Source organism: Galeopterus variegatus, unplaced genomic scaffold (assembly GCF_000696425.1).
Source record: "Galeopterus variegatus unplaced genomic scaffold, G_variegatus-3.0.2 Scaffold1533, whole genome shotgun sequence".
In the NCBI taxonomy this organism is placed as follows: domain Eukaryota; kingdom Metazoa; phylum Chordata; class Mammalia; order Dermoptera; family Cynocephalidae; genus Galeopterus; species Galeopterus variegatus.
This window is the reverse complement of record NW_007727644.1, coordinates 368355-376166: the sequence shown is the minus strand read 5'-3', so window position 1 is coordinate 376166 and position 7812 is coordinate 368355.

Here is a 7812-nt window from a genome sequence, read left to right as displayed (position 1 = left end):
ATCTGTGATGGGGGGGGGGGGGGTGATGCTGAAAACTCCACAGGGAAATAATAATAGTCCCTTTCTGTATAATCTGGTCTTTGGGGTTGTGACATCTCACAGTATTTGATCATCATCTTACCACTGAGGAGTAGATCTCTAACCCCCTTTCTATTCCTTTACCCCAGGGAGACAACAGGGAGCACCAGCATGGTCTAGTTGGAATTTCTTGGGGCCAATGGGGGGGGGGGGGGAGTGATGCTGAAAACTCCACAGGGAAATAATAATAGTCCCTTTCTGTATAATCTGGTCTTTGGGGTTGTGACATCTCACAGTATTTGATCATCATCTTACCACTGAGGAGTAGATCTCTAACCCCCTTTCTATTCCTTTACCCCAGGGAGACAACAGGGAGCACCAGCATGGTCTAGTTGGAATTTCTTGGGGCCAATGGAATTTGTTCACTCCAGGTACTATATCTTGAGGGGCTGGCAACAACGAGTTACTTTCTCTTCCCCACTGAGGTCTTAGTGAAGCCTCTAGAGTCTTAATTTGCAGTCTTGTAGCTGCTGTCCAAGTCTGCATCAATGTGTCCAGTGGGGAAGGGAGTCCAGATCTGCGACTCTCATTCAGTGTCTGCAGGGCTTCTGCTAACCTTGTTGCTCACTCCTGCAAGCTGTGCTGCTATTCAAGGCCTCCTTAAGCATTTCATTGTCACAATCTTCAGCGGGGGCTTCCTCCAGCCATCTCACATGGGACAGGGCATCAGCCTCATCATTGCCCAGACTACCCAGCAAGTTGGGCCTGGACACTTGGTACACAGTCACTGATTTATGTTGGCTGATGGCATATATATCTTGCTACATGTCCTGGCCCCACAGGGGCTTATTCATGATTAACCAGTCCTAACTTTTCCATTGGGGTAGCCACAACATGAGACCCTTAAAAACTGCTCAATTGTCAGTAAAGATTGGTTACTGGACCTTTCTCTTTCACTATCACTATCCATACTGCTTTCATGCGGAGGCAAACTTTCCCCTGTCATTGCCATAATCCCCAAGATAGCCCTCCTGGGGAATATTTACATCCAATTCACCAGGTTGTACTGGATTTAGAATGCCCAATGCTTAGATGCCCCCTACTGCTGCTTTTGCACAACTGAAAGCAGCTTGGCATTCAGAAGTTCAATTCCATTGTGCTTCTTTTTTTACTTGCTTATATAGAGGCCTCTGTAGGGAAAATACAGAAAAATGGTCAGAGCCCCTCAAATGTGCAGAATCTTGCCAAGCATTTGACGTAAATATGCACGTATGCCCAGGTGTTCCTTGGCTATTGTCTGATGTAGATGTGCATGGGCACCCAAGGTATCCTGGGTTGTGGACTTAAGTATAAAGAATGAGTGGCTCTGATCCATGGTGTCCCCCACCCCCGGGATGCCCCTGGGGGGCCATGGGGAAGCTGCCACCACCACTGCTGCCATTGTTGGATCTGCTCTAAGCCGCTGCCACTGCTGCCGTTGCTGAGGATGCTGAGGACTGAGCTCATGTCATCTGCCAACGGCTCTTGGAGTCTTTCCCAATTACCTAGCTCAGGGACCAGCGTGTGAGGGGTCTGGAGACCCAGCCTGGCATGTGAGGGGTCTGGTGACCCAGTCTGTACAATGGATTTGATGGGTCTGTGGGCCTTAACCTCTAGCCCTGACAATATAAATGGAAACTTAGTATAATCAAAATAATGAAATGTTTGGCTTTAGTTATGAATTGCCTAGCCATACAATTGGCATAGTCATGTAGCAATACAATTGGCTACGTTGGCAGGATTCTGATAACTGTCCTAACCAGACAATTAGCATAGCTATTGCTGTAACTCAACTATTTGAGCTAAATGGGGAATAAACATCCTCCAGTATCCTAACAATCTCAGAAATTCCTGTAGTTGCTTAACAGTAGCCAGCCTACGGTATGCCTGAATCTCACCTATTACTGTGGAGGGCACTACTTTTGTCTTACCTGACCAGATAATACCCAGGAATTTGACAGACAATGCAGGTCACTGGACCTTGGTTTCATTTATAGCCCATCCCCTCTTTTGTAGGTGAGCAATAGAGACGGTGTAGCCTCTTCCAAATCCGTAAAAGAATCAGAGGTTAACATAATGCCATCAGTATAATGGAATAGTTTCACCGATGGAGGTGTCGTCCATTTTCCCAAGCCTTCAGTGACCATTCCATGACAAATGGTAGGGGTATGCAGGAAGCCCATTGGCAAAACTGTGACTGTCCAGTGGTGTCCTTCCCACATGAAAGCAAATTGGTCTTGACTATCTGTATGGATATCCCCTAGTCTAGTCCCTAATTTATCCATAATATCAGTACTATTAGGTACAGCTGTGTGTAAAGGAAGACTTACCTTAATTAGTTCCTTGTAATCCACAGTCATCCTTCATGTGCCAGCTGTTTTCCAGATGGGCTACACTGGGGAGTTCTATGGACTATGGGCTAGGTGTATTATTTTCACCTGGTCTAATTCTATTATAGTTTCCCCAATTTCCTTATGACCCCCTGGCAACTAATATTGCTTAGTTGCCACTATTTGCCTTGGCAGTGGCTGTTGCACTGGGGGGGTGTTGTGCTTTACTTCTCTGTATCTTTTACAGCCCTATTTTATATGTGAAACACCTCACACTAGTATGAACACACAAACCTTGCAGTATATCAATCCCAAGTATATATTCCTAGATCAGGAGGATATACACAGTATGTCCCCTGGTGTGTGTGTGGGGGTGGGGGGAGCTGACCAATCCTTAATGTTAATTTTACCTTTCTTACTTTAATGGATTGCCCCCATACCAATCTATAGCAGTAATCAGACCCTCAAATTTTGATGGATTCCCTTATATCAAAGCACATTCAGATCCTGCATCTACCAAGGCAATCGACCTCTGTATGCATGGATACCAGTATATTGCAAGCTCAACATGGGGCCTCCAGTCAACAGAGACAGCCTGCATTTCTTCCATCCCTTGGCTCCGCCCCCAGGCTTGGGACCAAGGGAGCATGAGATCTGTCTTGTCTCCCTCTGGAGGAGCACTTGGTTCCACTTGGTGTGTGATTACTGGCTTCGCCTGAGGATTTTCTGCTTATTTGTTACCTCCACCTGGACATCCTCATTTTCCTCATCCAATGCAACAGTCTCAGAAGTGGGCTCCCATTCCCTTTATCAGCCGAGCCTCTGACCATTTTTCTGGCAGGGGCTGGAATCATTTTACTTTGGGCAGTTGTTGCCACAATTTGAGCAGTACTGCATTTGGCTGCTTATCTACTATAATGCGGGAGCCCCAAATCTAAGAGGGCACTCATGTAGTGTTTGCCTATTCCAAAGAATTCACCCAGTGGCCTGACAGGTAGAGACGTTGGTTTATTAGACTTACAAGAGTTATTGATGGTGGCTGGTCAGCTGGATATACACACTGCCATGGGGTACATACAGCAGTTATATAATGAACAGATCAAAGTAGGGGTGTAAACCATTTGCAGGCTTATGCATAGACCCTCATCCAGCTCACATAACTCAGAGTGTGAGGGAGATCTGGCTGAGTAGATAAGTTAATCTACTTGTTACTATCCTGGTGCCAGAGTGCTTTAGCACCAGTGTGCTAATTCACTTACTTAGGGTCCCTGCTTCCTCCAGTCTTCTGTTTGTCTTAAAGGCGATGTGCCTTTTCTTGTGTAACTACCTTGCCCAGGGGTAGTTTCCTATGGGGGAGGGGAAACTGGTGTGCAAGGGGAGGGGGAATAGGGCTATGTCCAGCATTTACCCTACTTCTATTTTTTTGTGGATTGACCCCTGCCTTAGTTAGGTCTACCCACAGTTGTTTTCTAGTAACCTGCACTGGCTCCTTTTGACTTTCCTATTTTTGCTTTTTTAAAAAAAATGATTATGCATATTCATGGGGTACAAAGCAGACCATCACCACATGTGCCCAAGATGTGATCACCAGATCAATACTACCAGCATGCCCATTACCACAAATTACAATTATCCCCTGTATCCCCCACCCAATTAATACCCCACCTCCCTCCCCTCCCCAACACCCTCACCCCACCCTGTAACCCTATGTATGCTCTCTCCCTTGGAAAATCCAACACACCTCTGTGGTCTTTCTTTCCTTCTTTCTTTCTCTCATAGTTCCCACTTATGAGTGAGGACATGCAATATTTTTCCCTCTGTGCCTGGCTTATTTCACTCAACATAATTTTCTCCAAGCTCATCCATGTTGCTGTGAATGGCAGAATTTCATTCCTTTTTATGGCAGAGTAGTATTCCATGGTGTGTGTATGTATGTATGTATATATATATATATATACATACCACATTTTCCTTATCCAGTTCTCCATCAATGGACATTTAGGTTGGTTCCATATTTTGGCTATTGTAAATAAAGCTGAGATGAACATGGGGTGCAGGTATCCCTTCAACATGATGATTTCCATTCCTTTGGGTATATACCTAGAAGTGGGACTGCTGGATCATACGGTAGATCTATCTGAAGTTGTTTGAGAAACCTCCATACTATTTTCCATAGTGTTTGTATTAATTTACAGTCCCACCAACAGTGTAGGAGCATTCCCTTCTTTCCACATCCTCACCAGAGTGAAACGACAACCTACAGAATGGGAGAGAATATTTGCAAGCTATATATCCAACAAGGGATTAATATCCAGAATATACAAGGAACTCAAATGAATACACACTAAAAAAACAAATAACTCAATTTAAAAAAAACGGGCAAAGGAGATGAATAGAAGGATTTTTTGAAGGAAGACATGCAAATAGAAAACAGGCACTTACAAAAATGCTCAACATCGCTAATCATCCAGGAAATGCAAATTAAAACCACATTGAGATATCACCACACCTCAGTTAGACTAGCTGTAATAAAAAAGACAGAGAATAACAAATGACTTTCCTTTTCTTTAGTGACTTTCATCAGTTTAGCCCTTAGGGCTTTTATCTCTTTAGCATGAGCAGACTGTTCAGAGTCTTATCTATTCTGCAAATTTTCTATTGCATGTTTAAAATTTAGTCTTATTTTCTCTATTTGTATTTTTAACTCAGCAAATTCTGCAGTGGCTTGGTCCAACTGACATGCTATCATATCCTTGCTGTCAGTCTGAGTTAAACAAACTTCTCTTTCTAGCCTTAACTCTTCCTTTAGCCTTTGTCTTTGGCTCCATGACTCACTTTCCTTCTTGGTCACTAACCTGAGCCCCCTTTGTTCTTGGCTCTGCAACTCAATTTTCTTTTTGGTCACTAACCTGAGCCCATAGAGGAGCAGCCACCCTACCACGGCAGCCACAGCCTTGTATTCCTTTTTCTTTTGCATACCTCCTCTTTTTTTGACTGCTTCCAGTATTTCCAGCAGGCCTGCTGGCATTTTGGGGGTATCCCTGTGTTCATGTGGCAGTCACCAGCTATTTACTAGACTGGTGACATTGGATCACATTGACTGGTAGTTCCCCCCTCGGGTATTTTGCCCTGCAATATTTTCTCATGCTCTTCATCCCTCCCATGGCAGCTTCAATGGGGGGGATTTCTCCAGCATATCCTGCCAACCACACCAACTGTAATGTGAGAGCCCCAAATTGGAAAGGGCACTCGTGTAGTGTTTACCTATTCTGAAGAAATCACCCAGAGGTCCAGCAAGTAGAGACATTGATTTATTAGACTTACAACAAGCATCAATGATGGCTGGTCAGTAAGAAGTCTACACCATCATGGAGTACATACAGCAGTTTTATAGTCAACAGATCAAAGTAAGGATGTAAATCACTTTCACGTGGGGGCCCTCAACCAGCTCACTATGTAAATCATTTTCACGTACTTAGTGTCCTGCTTCTTCCAGAATCCTATTTATCTAAAGGGGATGTGCCTTTCCTTGGGTAACTGCCTTGGTCAGGGGCAGCCCCCCCCACCCCCAGAGAGGAGGGAGGGGAGCTCTGGTATGCAAGGGAGAGGGGAATAGGGCTATGTCCAACATCTACCATATAAAGGCCTTAATCAGCAGCTCAGAAAGGTATTTTTATTGGGTAAAAGCCGATCATGGGGCCCTAGATTCCATTTTAAACTATAGTAGGAAACATGGAGATGAGTTTAACAGAAGAAATAATGTGGCTTCTAAGCAGGTTGACTTCTTGGTCAGATTCTTAGTGGGGGGAAGAGAGTTGGAATATTATAACACCTTTTTATTCTCTAACCAACCACCAGTGTGTCAGGGGTTTTATGCGGGGGGAAGGGGGAGTATTTGTCTAGTTTTCTTGTGGCCAGTGAATTGATTTTTAAGTCATTATGACATGAGAAAGGCCATTAGCCTTGAAATAAGGTAGTCTTGTTTTAAATTCCCAACTCTGTCGCTCACTAGCTATGTGCTCCAGAGAATGGCACTTAACTTCTCTGTGCTTCAGTGTCATCATTTGTAAAATAGGGTTGATAACACATGCCTTGGCTATCTTCCAAAAAAGGCATGAAGCAATGTATGCGCAAGTGTTTGGAACATGGTAGGGGCTCAATAAATATGTTGTTGAAGTTCACCTGGAATGTGGCCAGCAGTTACTCAAGTTAACTACCATTGATTTTCGTGTTGGAAGCAACACTTGGGAGAAAAAGGTGGAAGCTTATTATTCTACCATTAAGTTCATTCCTTTGGATCTCCTGGAGTTCCCAGGCAAAATGTAGTTAGCTCTAGGAGAGAAAGCACTTGGAACCCTGATTAAGCAAAACATGGTAGAGGTGGTCGGAATATAACAGAGAACATAACTTTGTGGAGATGGGACACAGGGAAGCTGCCTGCTTAATAGGTATAGATAGGGGAGGTTAGGGTGGATCAGCAAAAACGTTACCTTGGTCACAGTGGCAGTCTATGACTAAGTCTAAGACTTCATTCTAGTCCCTTCAGGCTAGGGATAAATTAGGGTTAAAGTTGAATACCTTAGAGAAACATCACTAATAGAGTCTGCAAAGAAGTCCAGAAACACTGTTGGGATTGCCCTAATCTAAGCAAAATTAAAGCACTCCACTTCCAACTTTCCTACTGCTGAAGATTTCTCATCCCCTTCTTATTCTAACTCTCATTTCCAGAACATTGGTGGGTTAAGTGTTAGAAAAGCAGCTTTAGAGTACACACCATGTATGTATTATTAATAGCCCTCTGGCGACATTGTCCCCTTGTCCCTTCCAAATTGATTACTTACCTGAATGCTCAGTCCTTAGATGGCTTTTGGCAAGCTGGTCTTTGGAGGTTACAGGAGGAACTAGGAACAGAGCCTGATTTGCTTTCCTTTTCTGTCATCATTTCCACCTAAAGCCAGAGGACTAAACTGTGTTGGTTCCTCAGGCTCATCTTCAGGTATCAACTTCCATAGTCAAAAGTTGGGATTAGCATGCTTTATACTCAACATTCCATTGTTCACCCTGTTCCAGGTGCCAACACATAAGAGCTGGCCTGTGGGTCAGTAGAGACTGGGATTTCAATAAAACCTTAACTTAGTCATTATTATTTATTATATATCTTCTATGGGCCAAACTGTGCTAGGTGCTTCAATGCATATTATCTCATTTAATACTCCCAGTGAGGTATGGTGTTATTATTCCATTTTTTTTAGATGAGGAATCTAAGGCCCAGTGAGATAAAGTGCCTTTACTAAGGTCACCCAGCTGGTAATTTGTGGACCTAGGATCAGAACCTAAGTCTTTCAGACTCTATCTTCCTAGCTGGGTCACTTAGAATCCCTGGAGTTACAAATCTGTGTAGCCTCAGAGCAGCTTCTCCCTTCTT